The following is a 16,692-nucleotide window of genomic DNA, read 5'->3' on the forward strand; positions in this document are numbered from 1 at the left end:
TGCCATTTCCGTTAAGACCTTGGGATGTAGGCCATCGGGCTCTGGGGACTTGTTGGCCTTCAATCCCAACCATTTGCTCAGTATATGTTTTTCCCATTGATGGGGATTGTTCCAAATTCCTCCCTTTCCATAACCTTTGCATTATCTGTTATGATTGGAATGGGATTAGTATCCTCCACTGTGAGGACTGAAACAAAATATTGATTTAGTGACTCCACCATTCCCATGTCCCCCACTATTTATCGTAGGATCCCTACAGGTGTGGAAACAGGTTATTTGGCCCAACAAGTCCACACTGATCCTCCGAAGACCATCTCAACCAGACCCATTCCCCTAACCAAATTACCCCATTTCCCCTGACTAATGCAGCTAACCTACACATCCCCCAACACTATGGGCAATTTAGCAGGGCCAATCCACCTAACCTGCACATCTATGTGTGCATATATACAGAGATAGAATCAGTCTGAACAGAAATAAGAAATAGCAAAGGAAAGAAGTGGGAGTCACCTATAGGACCCCAAACCTGCACATGGGGTACTGTCACTAACTCTGAGCTAGGAGACCTGGTTTCAAGCTCCACCTGCTCCACAGGTGTGTAATAACATCTCTGAAAGAGTTTGATTCAGAAAATATATATTAAATGAACTCTCCCTTGAGATTACCCTTGCCAATTTAATGAATACAGTCTGGGTACATATTAAAATCACCAATGATTACTGCTACACCTTTCCTTTGAGCCACCAGTATTTACTGGCTTGCACTATACCCACTGTGCAGGTTTGGGGTCCAATAGGTGACTCACATTTCTTTTGCTTGCTATTTCTTATTTCTACTCAGACTGACTATGTCTTGATCTCCAGTGCTGATATTCTTTTCACTGCAGCGCCAATCTCTTTGTTTACTAACAAACTATACTACCTCCTTTCCCTCCCTGCCAAAAATACTCATTACTTTGAGACATTCAATTCCCAAGCCTGATCTCCTAGGTAACCACACCCTAGTAATCGCCACCTAATCCCACTTATATAACGTCATGGGATTGTTTGCGCCCATTTGAGGGGGCAGACGGGGCTTCAATTTACCGTCGCTTCTGACAGACACCACCTCCTGATGTGGGCTTGTCTTCAGCAGTGTTGACCTGATAGAGCAATACTCCATCAGGTCAACCTCCTGCCGCATGGGAAACTGGGAGTGGGCATCATGGAAATGAAGAATCCAAGAGACATTTATTAAAACCAGTAAATACAAAGAATACATTTGATTTGATTTCTTCATTGTCATGGGCATTTTGTCACAAAATATCGTGAGAAGCGTCACAGTGTCACCACTCTCTGGCGCCATCTTAAAACACAAAAATAAAACCAAAATATAGAATATAAAGGCAGGAGAATAAACAAATAAAAAAGGAGTAGTGTTCAACGTTACAGCCCTTGTTAAGTGCTCAGCCACTGGCCTGGTGACCTCGCACGACTCCCCATCGCCACCACTAGAACAAGAGTTGCCAAATCTGCGACACCATCTTACCTCCACCAACACACTCGCCACTGAGTCCTCACTGGACCTTGCCGATGCAGACGCCACCATTACTGCCGGGTACCGCACCAGCTCTAACTTAACCCGACTGCCACTATGAGTCCGTCCATTCCTCAGTTATAAATATGTGGGTTAATATTAACCTTTTAGATACCATAGAGGAGCATGTTTCTATTAGAGTACCCTGCTTCAAGTGATCCGACAGAACGGTGTCTTGATGATATCGTGAGCATGTATCTTAAAGGTATATTGACATACTGGCTATGAGACATGACACATTATCTCCAACACTGCAGCAGCAGCCTTGGTTTCAGCAGTCAAGGCCTTGATTGTGACTTGAACCTAGAACCTTATCATGCAGAAGTTGAGTGTGTTACAAACTGGGTCACAGCCAAGACATGCAACAAGTCAGCAAGACACCACACATCTTCCTTCAAAAGTAACACCGCAAAATTACAGGAAAATGATCACCACAATAACCAAGCAAACCAATTAAACCTCCAATTAGCCCAGTAAGCAAGTTTGAACAGGGTAATTAGAATCTAACTTGGTGTCAGAAGAGACACTGAAAGGGAAAAGAATGTAAGAGATTGCATCATCTTATTCACAATGAACAGTGACTCCACCACCTTTGTTGTAGATATTTTTCTCCTTGTCTGACACTGAATGCCAATTTACATCCATTCCTTGACCTATTCATGCCCTGACTAATCTACAAGGACACAACACATACAAATAACTATTAGGTAGAGTTATTCATCAGTGAATGATTAACAGAAGCCATAATGTGATCTTACAGGCAAGGAAAATATTAATAGATTGAAACTGCTACTTTTGAAAAAAAGGTTACTGGCATATGAAACATTGACCAGCTGCAGTTTCACACCCAGTCACTAGTACTTAGGAAGGGGAGAGTGAGGCCAGTTTTCAAATGGGATGTGAGAGTGAGAGTGAGCAAGAGAGGGAGAGCACGCTAGGGAGAGCAAGGGCAAGAGTGAGAGCATGCAAGAGAGTGCAAGAGACAGCTCGATAGGGAGAGCAAGAGAACGTGAGAGGTAGAGCGAGAGAGTGTGAGACGGAAAGTGAGGGCGTGAAAGCACGCAAGGGCTTCCAGTGCCAAGTGCTAGTGAGGGTAAGAATAGGAGGCTATGGCAGATGGATGCATGGCTAAAGAATTGGTGCAAGGGTCAGGAATTCCGATTGTTAAATCATTGGGATCTTCTCTGGGTCAGAGGTGACCTGTTCAAGAGAGACAGGTTGCACTTGAGCTTGAGGGGACCAATATCTTAGCGGCAGGTTTGCTTATGTTGCAAGGGGAGGGTTTAAACAAGATTGGTGGGGGGTGGGATCCTCAACAGCAGGGAGGCAAGTGCGAGGCTGGAAGGAGATACAGGAACCAGAAATACTAAGTTGAAGAGACAGGTCAGGCTGGAACATAACAGGGAGCAAGGAATGCATGTTGGATTAAATTGCATTGAGGGAAGGCCAAAGTCCAAAGATGTGCAATTTGGTGAATTGACCATTCTCCCAGTGTCTGCACATGTTTTCTCGAAGACTCCAGTTTCCTTCCACAGTCCATAGATGTGTAGGTTAGCTGAATTGGCCATGCTAAATTGCCCATAGTGATCAAGGATGTGTAGGTTAGGTGCATTAGTCAGGAGAAATGCAGAGTAATAGGATAGGGGAGTGGGTCTGGGTGAGATATTCTTCAGAGGGTTGGTGCGGACCTGTTGGGCCAAATAGCCTGTTTCCACACTGTCGGGATTCTGTGATTCTAAGGCCGATGAACTCAGGGCGTGGAGAGGTACGTGGGACTGGAATGTTATAGCCAGTACAGAAACATGACTACGGGATGGACAGGACTGGCAGCTTAATGTGCCAGGATTCAGGTGTTTCAGGTAGGGCAGAGGATGTGGAAGGAAGAGAGGGGGAGTTGCATTTTATTAAAGTGACTGTCAGTAACCAGAATTGGAATAACCGAAGGATCATCCAGTGAGGTTTTGTGGGTGGAGCTAAAAAATAAGAATCTGATAGTGACGTTATCGGGGTTGTACTATAGGCCCCCAAATAGTCAACAGGAATTAGAGGAACAAATATGCAGGGAGACTGGGGACTTGCAGGAGCAATAGGGTTGTCATAGTAGGGGATTTTAATTTTCCTAACATAAGATTGGGACAGCCAGAAAGTTAAGGGTTTAGACGGGGTGGAATTTGTTGAGTGCATTCAGGAAAGTTTCCTCAAGCAGTATATAGAGGGTCCTACTCAAAAGGGGCAAAGCTTGACCTACTCTTGGGGAAAAAGGGCAGGACAGGTGATGAGGTGACTTTGGGGGTGCACTTTGGGAAACAGTGACCAGAGTTGTAAAAGTTTTAAAATAGTTGTGGAGAGGGACAAAACTGGTCCACAGGTTCAAGTTCTGAATTGGGTCAAGGCAAACTTTGATAGAATTAGACAGGAACTTTCAGAGACTATTGCAGCAGCTTGTTTCTAGGTAAAGGGACCTCTGGCAAGTGGGAGGCCTTTAAGAGTGAGATAGCTAGAGTTTAAGGTCTTTATGTTCCTGTGAGGATGAAGGGCAGCGTTGGCAGGAATAGAGAACCCTGGATGACAAAGAGATATTGAGGCTTTTACAAGAAGAGAGACAGACAGATATGGCTCAGGTACAGGCAGCTGGGATCAAGAGAATCCCTGCTGGTATACAGGGAATACAAGAGTTTACTGAAGAAGGAAATCAAGAGGGTGAAGAGGTGGCACAAGATAGCCTTAGCTGAGAAGACTAGGGTGAATCCAAAGAGGATATCCAAGTATATTAAAGGAAGAAGAATAACTAGAGAGAATTGACCCCCTCAAGGACCAATGTAGACATGTCTAGAACTACAGGAGATGAGCAAGGTTCTCAAATGAATATTTCTCCTGTGTTTACTGTGAAAAAACACATGAAGAATTGGGAACTTTGGGAAGTTAGTGGAGATATCTTGGGGACAGTCCATACCACAGTAGGGGAAGTGTTGGACGTATTAGAATGTATGAAGGTGGATAAGTGTCCTGGTGGTGATCAGATCTATCCAAGAACACTACAAGAGACAAGAGAAGAAATTACGGCAGCCCTGAGTAATATTTTTACATCATTGTTAGCCATGGGTGATGTCTCAAAAGACTAGAGTATAGTGAATAAGAAGGGCTGCAAAGAAAAGCCTGGGAATGATAGACCAGAAAGCTGAACATCTGAGAAGATTCTGAGGGATAAGATATACATACATTTGGAAAGACAGGGCTGGATTAAGAGTAGTCATCACGGCTTTGTGAGTGGGAGATCGTGCCTCACAACTTTGTTAGAGTTCTTTGATGAAGTTATCAGGAAGATTAATGAGGGCAGGGCGGTAGACGTAGCCTATTTGGACTTCAGTAAGGCCTTTGTTAAGGTTCCACATGTAGGCTGCTCTGTAAAGTTAGATCACACTGAATCCAGGGCCAGCTGGCAAATTGGATACAAAATTAGCTTGATGGTAGGAAACAGAGGGTAATAGTGGAAGGATGCTTGTCCGGCTGGAGGCCTGTGACTAGTGGAGTGCCTCAGGGGTTGTCCCATTGCTGTTTGTTATTGATATCAATGATTTGGATGAGAATGTACAAGGCATGATTAGCAAGTTTGCTGATGACACTAAAATAGGCAGCATCGTGAACAGTGAAGAAGGCTATCAGAAATTGCAGCAGGAGCTTGATCAGCTGGGGAAGTGGCTGAGAAATGGCAAATGGAGTTTAATATAGGTAAGTGTGAGGTCTTGCATTTTGGAAAGTCAAATCAAGGTAAGAGTTTCATGGTCAATGGTAGGGCTTTAGGGAGTGGAGTGGAACAGAGGGATCTCTGAGTTCAGGTGCACGGTTCCCTGAAAGTGAAGTCACAGGTTGACAGGACAGTGAAGGAGGCTTTCGGTACACTGGACTTCATCAGTTAAGGCATTGAGCATAGAAGTTGGGAAGTTATGTTGTAGTTGTACAGGATATAGGTGAGGCTGCACTTGGAGTACTGTGTTCAGTTTTGGTGACCTTGCTATAGGAAGAATGTTATTAAACTGGAAAGAGTGCCAAAGAAATTTACAAGGTTGTTGCCTGGACTCAATGGTCTGAGTTATAGGGAGTGGTTGGACCAGCTAGGATATTTTTCTTTAGAGCGTACGAGACTGAGGGGGACCTTTTGGAAGCGTATAAGATCATGAGAGGCATGGATAATGGATAGGGTCAATGCACTCAGTCCTTTTCTCAGGAGTGGGGAATCGAAGATTAGAGGGCATCAGTTTATGGTTGGAGGGGAAAGAATAAAAAGGGAATCGGAGGGGCAACTTTGTTTTTTTTTACACAGAGTGGTACGCACGTGGTTGTGGAAGTGGAAGTGGAAGTGGAAGAGGAAGAGGAAGAAGTGGAAGTGGATGAGGTGGGCACATTAACAACATTTAAAAAGCATTTGGACAAATACATGGATCGGAATGGTTTAGAAGGATATGGGCCAGTGCAGGGAAATGGGGTTAGCACGGACAGACATTTTGGTCAGCATGGACCAGCTCGGACCAAAGGGCCTGTCTCCATGTGGTGGGATTCTCTGACTCTTATGGCAAGCTGATTAAGGCATGCTCAGTTCTCTCAACCCTCTCCCTTTCTTTCCTGGGGTCTGGGAAGTTAGCGTTAAGAACGTTGGGTTTGGTTCGGTCAGTTGGCTGGATAGTTGATCTGCAATGCAGCGATTACACCAGTTGCAATCACCACGAAGGCCCAACTTTCTCAACCTTGCCCCTTGCCGAAGATGTGGTAAATCACCACCAGTTGTCCATCTGTAATGAGAGCCCAGTCTACAGATCGCTTGGATCATGGCAACCTCAGCTTCTTATTTGCAGCCTGAAGCTACTGTATTAATTAGACACTGGACCATTTTCTTACTTACCCCACACAACAGAAAAAAGCAAACTAAAATTGTGACACTTTATCAACAAGCTTATGTAAGTGTGTATATATAAAGTAATATGTCACACATTACTGTGATAGATTATAGGCAGTCTACTTCATTTTGGCCTGCCTGAACAAACACTTTGTCTTTCACCAGCCAGTAGTGAACAGATTTGTGTCAGAGGATTGTTCTCCCCAGATGCTTCTGTGAAACAGCAGCTTGCATTTATATAATGCTTAACATAGCAACACATCCCAAGAGGCTTCACAGAAACATACGCAGAAAGCATCCAACACCAAAACACACAGAGAGACCAAATCAAAAAGCTTTGTGAAAGAGTTAGGTTTTAAGGAACATCTTAAAGAGGAGAAGACAGAGGTTCGACAAGAGTAATTCCAGAGGCTACTGCACTGCTAATTAAAAGCCATTGATGGAGTGGTAGAAATTAGTTGGAAGAACTCCGAGCCTCATTCCTGATGAAATGTTGATTTTTCTGCTCCTCAGATGCTGCCTGACCTACTGTGCTTTTCCAGTAAAGCACTCTCAACTGCGAATTATCAAAGTCAATAATAGGACCATTGCAATTAGGATTCTTGATAAAGTCCATGCAAACTGCCACATCCAATGCATGGTTCAAAATATCAGACACAGCAAGAAGCTGATGCAGGGTGAAGGTTAATCATCTACTTTATGACCAAACATCCATTCAAGAACTAAATACATTATAAAAATTTTAACTGAATTCTCGAGCACAGCATCTGCTCAGAACTAACGATCAGGACAGCCACAAGCTTTTACAAGAATCAAAGTCCCACCAATCGAGAATTTCAGTCAATCTGAGGCTGGCAGCACTATGGAACAGCAGCACCACTGGGAAGGTAGGGGATGCCGCTGGTAAAGCTGATCCCAGGTCACCGGTGAGTGTCAGCAAGACGGGGACTGAGGGAACAAGGGGTAGGAGGGTCAGCATCAAGAGCAGGTGGGTGGCCTTTCTCAATGTCCAGTCCCTCGAACAGGCAATAAGTGCGTTTGAAGGAAGGACTCTCCTCAGAGCCCACAAGCAGCCTGCAGAGGTTTACTTGATATGTAGCCCACATGACTAAACTTTTGTTCAGAGGCAGCCTGAGGCCCTTAATTCAGCATTAAATCAAGTGCTTTGTATTGCCTCACAGCGTTTTGGCAGCATGCCATTCAGAGACAGGCTCATGATATCTTCTTCATAGCATGGATTCTGATCTGATGATGTAAAGGTTTCAGCCTCCATCTTACTGGGGCCACTTTCACTGTGACACACTGAGGAAAGCATGCAACAGCTTATAATTAAAAAAACGTTAAAACCAGGAGCTGTAATACACATCTTTTGAATGCTTCAGTACCACATTACTCATGTCTAGTCTGTGTTACAGGGGCGTACACAATGAACATCTCATCAGGCACATACAAATATATAAATCAGGAGCAGCGGTAAGCCAATCTGCCCTTGAACTACTCTGCCTTTCAATAAAATCATGACTAATCCGATTGTAACCTCAAATGCACATTCTCACTTACCCAGAGTACCTCACAACCCTGTGCTTCACAAGAATATATCTATCTCTGCCTTAAAACTATTCAAGGAATCTACTTGTATTGCCTTTCAGGAACAGAGCTCCAAAAGATCCTCAGAGATAAAGAAATGCCAAATCACTGTTTTACAGAAGTGACCTCAATTTTTAAACAGTGAGCCTTAATTCGAGATTGCCCAATAAGAGAAGCATCTAACTTGTCAAAGTCCCTCAGGATTCTATGTGTTTCATTAAGTTGCCTCTAAACTCCAGCAGATCAAGCCTAACTTGTCCAAGTTTTCCTCATATTAGGCTGTTAAACTTTCTCTAAATTAAATTTGTTGTTAAATAAGGTATCCAGTATATTGCACAGTACTCCACATGCAGTCTTACCAATGCCCTGTGTTTGTATTTAATTCCCTTGCAAGAAATGATAACATTTCATTCACTTTCCTAATTACTTGCGGTACCTGCATGCTAACCTTTTGCAGTATGGTTAGGGTTAGGGTTACTCTGCATCATTTGTTTGATATAGCTCATAGGGCTAAAGGGATCAATAGGGTAAGAGGAGGAGGAGGAAACTGATACGGAGTTGCATGATATGTCACAATCATATTGAATGGGGAAGCAGGTTTGAAGGGCCAAATGGCCCACTCTTCTTTTCTACGTTTCTATCTCAAACTCTTCAATCTCAAACTTCCTCACCATTTAGAAAAAAAAATGCTTCTTTCCATCTTTCCTGCCAAAAATGGATCATGTCACATTCTCCTACGTTATGTTCCATTTTCTCCATCTTCTTCCATATACTAACATCTTTTTGTAACCTTATCATAAAGTCATAGAGTCATACAGCACAAAAACAAACCCAATGGTCCAACCAGTCCACATCAGCCACGTTCCCAAACTAAACTAGTCCCACCGGCCTGCGCTTGGCCCATATCCCTTTAAGCCTTTCCTATTCCCCCAAGTTTTGAACTCCCCCACCCTAAGGAAAAGATCCTGGTCATTCACCTTATCTATGTCCCTCATAATTTTATAAAATTCAATAAGGTCCCCCCTTAACCTCCTATACCCCAGTGGAAAAAGTCACAAGTCTTTCCAGTCTATTTTTAGAACTCAAACATCCACTCCCAGCAACATCATTCACAACATACTTTCCTACCTGCCTTTGTGCTATCTTCAGATGTGGCTACCATACCCGCCATCTAGGTTATTTGTCTAAGTTGTGAACAGGTAAGTTCCCAGCAGATTCCCTATGCCATTCCCCTTGTTACATCTTCCTAACCAGAAAAGGCCCCAATTTAGAATTAATTAGGTTTTATTGTCACTTCTATTCAAGTACAGGGATACAGTAGTTTACACAAACTGTCTGCTTCCTGTTAACCAGTTGATTATCTATCCATGTCAATGGGCTACCCTCTATGCATTGAATATCCTGCAGAAGGTAAAAAGTCCATCATTGCATCTACAGTGATTCACGAGGACAGATCAGATCGAGAACGACAATTCGAGATCACTAGAGCATTGGTGGAGTTCCCAGCCGTCAACTCACTACAGTAGGAGGCAATTAAATTCTATTGAAAGTGTGCGGGTGAACCTACTATTCCTAGATCGAGGATATCCTTTCACTCAGTCTGTCTTCACAAGTATAATTAACTTATTAATGGGACAATTCCTCCCAGCACTATGACTAAGTAAGGATCCCAGTTAGTGGACTACGAAAAGTTCAGTGACTGGTCCCACGAGCCCTTCCCCACACACCCATCACCATCGCAGCCCCCACCCCAGTATCCCCAACTCATTGCATCACGGACAATTGAAGAAGTCAGATAACCAATTAATTCTGGTTTAAGAAGCAAACATATATTACTTACAATGCCAAGATTCTGTTCAGCAGCAAATGTCGCCAGAGTCTATAAATCACACCACTTCTTGAATCCAAATATATGTTTCCTGAGATCAGTTGAGTATGATATCTAACTTATTAAAACTGCACTGCAAAAGACACGCCCTCCTACCCAGTTACTGATTAATAGTTACTGATTAATGTGGGATTGTTACTAGTTGATGAGGTTCTGGATTAGTGGTGCTGGAAAAGCACAGCAGATCAGGCAGCATCCAATGAGGAGTAAAATCAACATTTCGGGCAAAAGCCCTTCATCAGGAATAAAAGCAGAGAGCCTGAAGGGTGGAGAGAAAGTAGCACAGAGTACAGGAGGGGATGAAGGCGTTAGGTCAAGGAGGAGGGTGGAGTGGATAGGTGGAAAAGAAGATAGGCAGGTAGGACAAGTCATGGGGACAGTGCTGAGCTGAAAGTTTGGAACTAGGGTTGGCAGCGGCGGGGGGGGGGGGGGGGGGAAATGAGGAAACTGTTGAAGTCCACAATGATGCCCTGGGGTTGAAGTGTTCCGAGGCGGAAGATGAGGCGTTCTTCCTCCAGGCGTCTGGTGGTGAGGGAGCAGCGGTGAAGGCGGCCAAGGACCTCCATGTCCTCAGCAGAGTGGAAGGGGGAGTTGTTAATGTTGGGCGACAGGGTGAAGTGGAAGGCTCCTTCAGGGCCTTGGATGGAGGTGAGGGAGGAGGTTATCCCACTGTCACCATTCCTGGCCCCTAGAACCCTGAGGGGAACACTACCCCTGCTCATGACTCCACCCCCATTCCCCCCACCATCACACCCACTCCAGTTACAGGTTCCGCCCCCACTCCCAGCTCCACACCCACACCAGATGCCAGCTCCCAGCCCTGCCGAGTTTTCGCCATCCCCCCAGACCTCCCCCTCACTGAGGACGAACGATCAGTCCTCAGCAAAGGATTCACCTTCATCCCCCTCCGTCCACACATCAATGAATTTAATACACGCCGTGACGTCGAACACTTCTTCCATCACCTCCGCCTCCGAGCTTACTTTCACAATCAGGACTCCCGCCCACCTTCCGAGGACCCCTTCGCCCACCTCCAACACACTGCATCCACCTGGACACCCCGCGCTGGCCGATTATCTGCCCTCGACCTCTTCATTTCCAACTGCCGCCGGGACATTAACCGCCTCAACCTGTCTACCTCCCTCCCCCACTCCAACCTCCACCCTCACAACGCGCAGCCCTCCAATCCCTCTGCTCTAATCCCAACCTCACCATTAAGCCAGCGGATAAAAGGGGCGCAGTGGTAGTCTGGCGCACTGACCTCTACACCACTGAAGCCAAACGCCAACTCGAGGTCACCTCTTCCTACCGCCCCCTCGACCATGGCCCCACCCCCCATCACCAAACCATCATCTCCCAGACCATACAGAACCTCATCACCTCAGGAGATCTCCCACCCACAGCTTCCAACCTCATAGTCCGGGAACCCCGCACTGCCCGGTTCTACCTCCTTCCCAAGATCCACAAGCCTGACCACCCTGGCCGACCCATTGTCTCAGCATGCTCCTGCCCCACTGAACTCATCTCTACCTACCTTGACACTGTCTTATCGCCCCCCAGTCCAGAAACTCCCCACATACATTAGAGACACCACACACACCCTCCACCTCCTCCAAGACTTCCGTTTCCCCAGCCCCCAAAGCCTCATCTTCACCATGGATATCCAATCCCTCTACACCTCCATCTGCCATGAGCAGGGCCTCCAAGCCCTCCGTTTTTTCATCTCCCGACGTCCCCAACAGTACCCTTCCACCAACACTCATTCGTTTAGCTGAACTGGTCCTCACCCTTTACAATTTCTCCTTCGAATCCTCCCACTTCCTCCAGACCAAAGGAGTAGCCATGGGCACATGTATGGGCCCCAGCTATGCCTGTCTCTTTGTTGGCTACGTAGAACAGTTGATCTTCCGTAATTACACCGGCACTACTCCCCACCTCTTCCTCCGCTACATTGATGACTGCATTGCTGCCACCTCGTGCTCCCGCGAGGAGGTTGAGCAATTCATCAACTTCACCAACACATTCCACCCTGACCTTAAATTTACCTGGACCAGCTCAGACACCTCCTTCCCCTTCCTGGACCTCTCCATCTACATTAATGACGACCGACTTGACACTGACATTTTTACAAACCCACCGACTCCCACAGCTACCTGGATTACACCTCTTCCCACCCTACCTCTTGCAAAAATGCCATCCCGTATTCCCAATTCCTCTGTCTCCGCCATATCTGCTCCCAGGAGGACCACAGTTCCACCATAGAACACACCAGATGGCCTCCTTCTTTAAAGACCGCAATTTCCCTTCCCACGTGGTTAAAGATGCCCTCCAACGCATCTCATCCACATCCCGCACCTCCGCCCTCAGACCCCACCCCTCCAACCGTAACAAGGACAGAACACCCCTGGTGCTCACCTTCCACCCTTCGCATAAACCAAATCATCCGTCGACATTTCTGCCACCTCCAAAAAGACCCCACTACCAGGGATATATTTCCCTCCCCATCCCTTTCCGCCTTCCGTAAAGACTGTTCCCTCTGTGACTACCTGGTCAGGTCCACACCCCCCTCCCTACAACCTACCCTCCCATCCTGGCACTTTCCCCTGCCACCGCAGGAATTGCAAAACCTGCGCCCACACCTCCTCCCTCACCTCCATCCAAGGCCCTAAAAGGTGCCTTCCACATCCACCAATATCATTTATTGTATCCGTTGCTCCCGATGCAGTCTCTACGTTGGGGAGACTGGGCGCCTCCTAGCAGAGCGCTTTAGGGAACATCTCCGGGACATCCGCACCAATCAACCACACCGCCCTGTGGCCCAACATTTCAACTCCCCCTCCCACTCTGCTAAGGACATGGAGGTCCTGGGCCTCCTTCACCGCCGCTCCCTCACCACCAGACGCCTGGAGGAAGAATGCCTCATCTTCCACCTCGGAACACTTCAACCCCAGGGCATCAATGTGGACTTCAACAGTTTCCTCATTTCCCCTTCCCCCACCTCACCCTAGTTCCAAACTTCCAGCTCAACACTGTCCCCATGATTTGTCCTACCTGCCGATCTTCTTTTCCACCTATCCACTCCACCCTCCTCCTTGACCTATCACCTTCATCCCCTCCCCCAGTCACCCATTGTACTCTATGCTATTTTCTCCCCACGGGGAGAAAGTGAGGACTGCAGATGCTGGAGATCAGAGCTGAAAATGTTTTGCTGGAAAAGCGCAACAGGTCAGGCAGCATCCAAGGAACAGGAGAATCAACGTTTCGGGATTCCTGAAGAAGGGCTGATGCCCGAAACGTCGATTCGCCTGCTCCTTGGATGCTGCCTGACCTGCTGCGCCTTTCCAGCAACACATTTTCAGCTACTTTCTCCCCACCCCCACCCTCCTCTAGCTTATCTCTCCACGCTTCAGGCTCTCTGCCTTTATCTCTGATGAAGGGCTTTTGCCCAAAACGTCAATTTTACTGCTCCTCAGATGCTGCCTGAACTGCTGTGCTCTTCCAGCACTACTAATCCAGAATCTGGTTTCCAGCATCTGCAGTCATTGTTTTTACCTTTTTAACTAGTTGATGAGGTCATACTGCTGCCTGGGTTTGGAGGAGGAGGTTGTAATCATCAGCATGGGGCTGTTGTGATTGGAAGATTTCATCGAACAGTTTGTTTATTCTTCAAGACCTTTAATGAAAGGGCCTTTTCTATCAGTGCTTGTTCTGTAATCTGTGAAATGAAGGGGAAATGAATTTCTCTGCATCACGGGGACTTTCAGCAGTTGGCAGCTAATACAACATCTGGTGACCAAATACCACAAATCATCAATCTATCTTGATCAACTACTGCTCTCCAGTTCAGCAACGTGACCCCAATTCTCCACAATTCACCCTTAACACAACCAAAGAAGGAACTTGTGACAGGGCTACAATCAGACTGTGTGGCTGCTCAGGGCCGGAACAGATCTCGAAATTTGTCCTTCGGGCATCATGATCAGCACGAGTGGGACAGAAATGAAAAGGCAGTAAAGACACTCAAAATAAATCACTTTTGCCTGAAGTTAACAACATTCTGAAAAGCTGCCACTCTGAGGTCTTATGATCATCATCCTTAACTTTTTCCTTTGAATTGATGGGAATACAAGTAGTAATTGAAACACATCCCTTGCCTCAAAAGTCAGTTAGGGCCTCTGCTTTTTTTTATATTTCAAAAATATACTTTATTCATAAAATAATTTGATGGTCTGTACATTTGGTCATGCCATACATATGTCAACATTTACATGCACAGATCAGAATTTATCATTGTTATGTACAGGTCTGTGCATTTCTCAACGCCCATATATTTAGCTGAGGCATCAGCAGAGCCCAAAACGTCTGCATGGGCCCCCTGTTCTTCTTTAGGCAGGCAGATGTTACACGGTGGTCTTTCCCCACCGCGCCTTGGCGGCAGCTGCCCCAATTTTCACCGTGTCCCTCAACACAGTCTTGGACCTTGGAATGTGCCAGTCTGCAACACTCGGTCGGGGTCAACTTATTCAGCTGGTAGATCAACCTGCTGACCGACTCTCACCTACAGGACGAGCAGTGGGCGGGCAAGGGAATGTGGAAACTGAACACTAAGCTGTTGACCCCAGCAAACAGAGGAGCTCAAGCGGGATTATGCAGGTTGGAGAACTGTGAAGCCCCTCTTTGAGTCCCCAGCAGACTGGTGGGAAACAGTAAAAGGGAACATCAAGAGGTTCTTCATCCTCAAAAGGTGTTCAGGAGGTGAGAGAGAGGCGGGGAAAACTGTCCCAGCTCCAGGAAAGTATGCAGAACCTGCTCCTGCTGCAGACGATGGGGGTGGATGTCACGGAGGACCTCAAGGAGGTGAAGGGCCAGCAAGCCTCGCTTTTTGCCTCGGAGGCCTCCAAGATAATCTTCTGGTCCAGGATCCGCTCGGTGGAGCAGGAAGAGACGTGCTCACGTTTCTTCTTCCAGAAGGTGCACAAAGAGAGCTCCGTGCTCAGCAGCCTGAAGGAAGAAGATGGCTCAGTAACGTCATCTCAGGCTGACATCATGAGGATCAGCAAATCCTTCTATGCCAGTCTGTATGACTGGAAGCCAACCGACAGCGCGGCCTCCCAGTCGTTCCTGTCCTCTATCACAGAGGTCCTAGACGAAGGAACATGAGGGAGGCTGGACCAGCCGCTATCTCTGGATGAGCTGACCAAGGCCCTCGAGTCCTTCAAAAAGAATAAAACTCCCGGAAGCTACAGCTTACCGGTCGAGATCTATTCTGCTCTTTGGGACTTGATTGGCTGGGACCTGCTGGAGGTGTATGTCAGTATCCTTCGGGCAGGTACCATGAGTGAATCCATGAGGAAAGGCATCATCACCCTCATCTACAAGCGGAAGGGGGAGAGGGAGGAAATTAGAAATTGGAGACCGATCTCACTGTTAAATACAGACTACAAAATCTTGTCAAAGGTCATCGCCAAACGGGTCAGGTCTACTCTGGGATCGGTGATCCACCCTGACCAAACCTGTGCTGTACCAGGCAGGAAGATCTCAGAGTCTTGCACATCTCAGGGATACGATCGCCTACGTGCAGGACAGGGGGGTGGACACCTGCCTCATCAGCCTGGACCAGGAGAAAGCCTTTGACAGGATATCGCATACATATATGAGGGATGTCCTCTCCAAAATGGGCTTTGGGGAGGGAATTGGAAATTGGATCAGACTGCTCTACACCAACATTGTCAGTGCAGTCTCAATCAATGGGTGGGAATTAGATAGCTTCCCTGTAAGATCTGGAGTCAGCCAGGGATACCCCCTCTCACCTGCCTTGTTTGTGCGTTGCATAGAGCCATTTGCCGAATCCATCAGGAAGGATGTAAGCCTGAGAGGAGTGACTATTCCTGGCAGCGGGGGCCTGTAGGTTAAGGCCTCCCTGTATATGGATGACGTCGCTGTTTTCTGCTCGGATCCACTGTCCGTGCACAGACTCATGTGCATCTGTGACCAATTTGAACGGGCCTCGGGGGCAAAGGTAAACCGAGGCGAGAGCGAGGCCATGCTCTTCGGGAACTGGGCCGATCAATCCTCTATCCCCTTCACCGTCAGGACTGACCACCTGAAGGTGCTGGGTATTTGATTCGGGGGGGGGCTGGGGCGTGCGCCAAGACCTGGGAGGAACGGATCAGGAAGATGAGACAGAAACTGGGCAGATGGGGGCAACGGTCGCTCTCCATCGCGGGAAAAAACCTGGTCATCAGGTGTGAGGTACTCTCAGTATTGCTATATGTGGCACAGGTCTGGCCTATCCCCAGTCACCTGGGCCATCTTCCACTACATGTGGAGATCAAAGATGGACCGGGTCCATAGAGACACAATGTACAAAGACTGGTGCAATGGGGGAAAAAACACGTCCAATGCCACCCTCACCCTGATGGCCATCTTTGTGTGTGGCTGCATCAAGCTGTGCGTGGATCCCCGGTACACAAACACCAAGAGTCACTACATACTGAGGTTCTACCTGTCCCTGATGTTGCGAAGGATAGGCCTGGCCTCGCTGCCGTGGAACGCTCCGTATCACCTGTCCTTCGTGGAGAAATTTATGAAGAAAAACACCTTTGACCACAAGTCCATCAGGAAGTGGTCAGCACGCAGTGTCCTTGAGACCCTTCGGGAAAAGGAGAGGGTGGATCCTATCGAGCGGTTCACTGAGCAGACTGTCAAAGCCATTTGGCAGAATGCCTCATCACCAGAACTTTCCAACAAG

At 47.1% G+C, this 16,692-nt stretch overlaps 1 protein-coding gene across 6 annotated transcripts in view; it reads right to left on the reverse strand.

The window, feature by feature from the left end:
• st3gal4 (ST3 beta-galactoside alpha-2,3-sialyltransferase 4) overlaps window positions 1-16,692 on the reverse strand; it is a 132,416-nt gene that overhangs the window by 52,521 nt on the left and 63,203 nt on the right. The gene's annotated exons all lie outside the window — the stretch shown is intronic.

Source organism: Chiloscyllium punctatum, chromosome 23 (genome assembly GCF_047496795.1).
Source record: "Chiloscyllium punctatum isolate Juve2018m chromosome 23, sChiPun1.3, whole genome shotgun sequence".
NCBI lineage: Eukaryota > Metazoa > Chordata > Chondrichthyes > Orectolobiformes > Hemiscylliidae > Chiloscyllium > Chiloscyllium punctatum.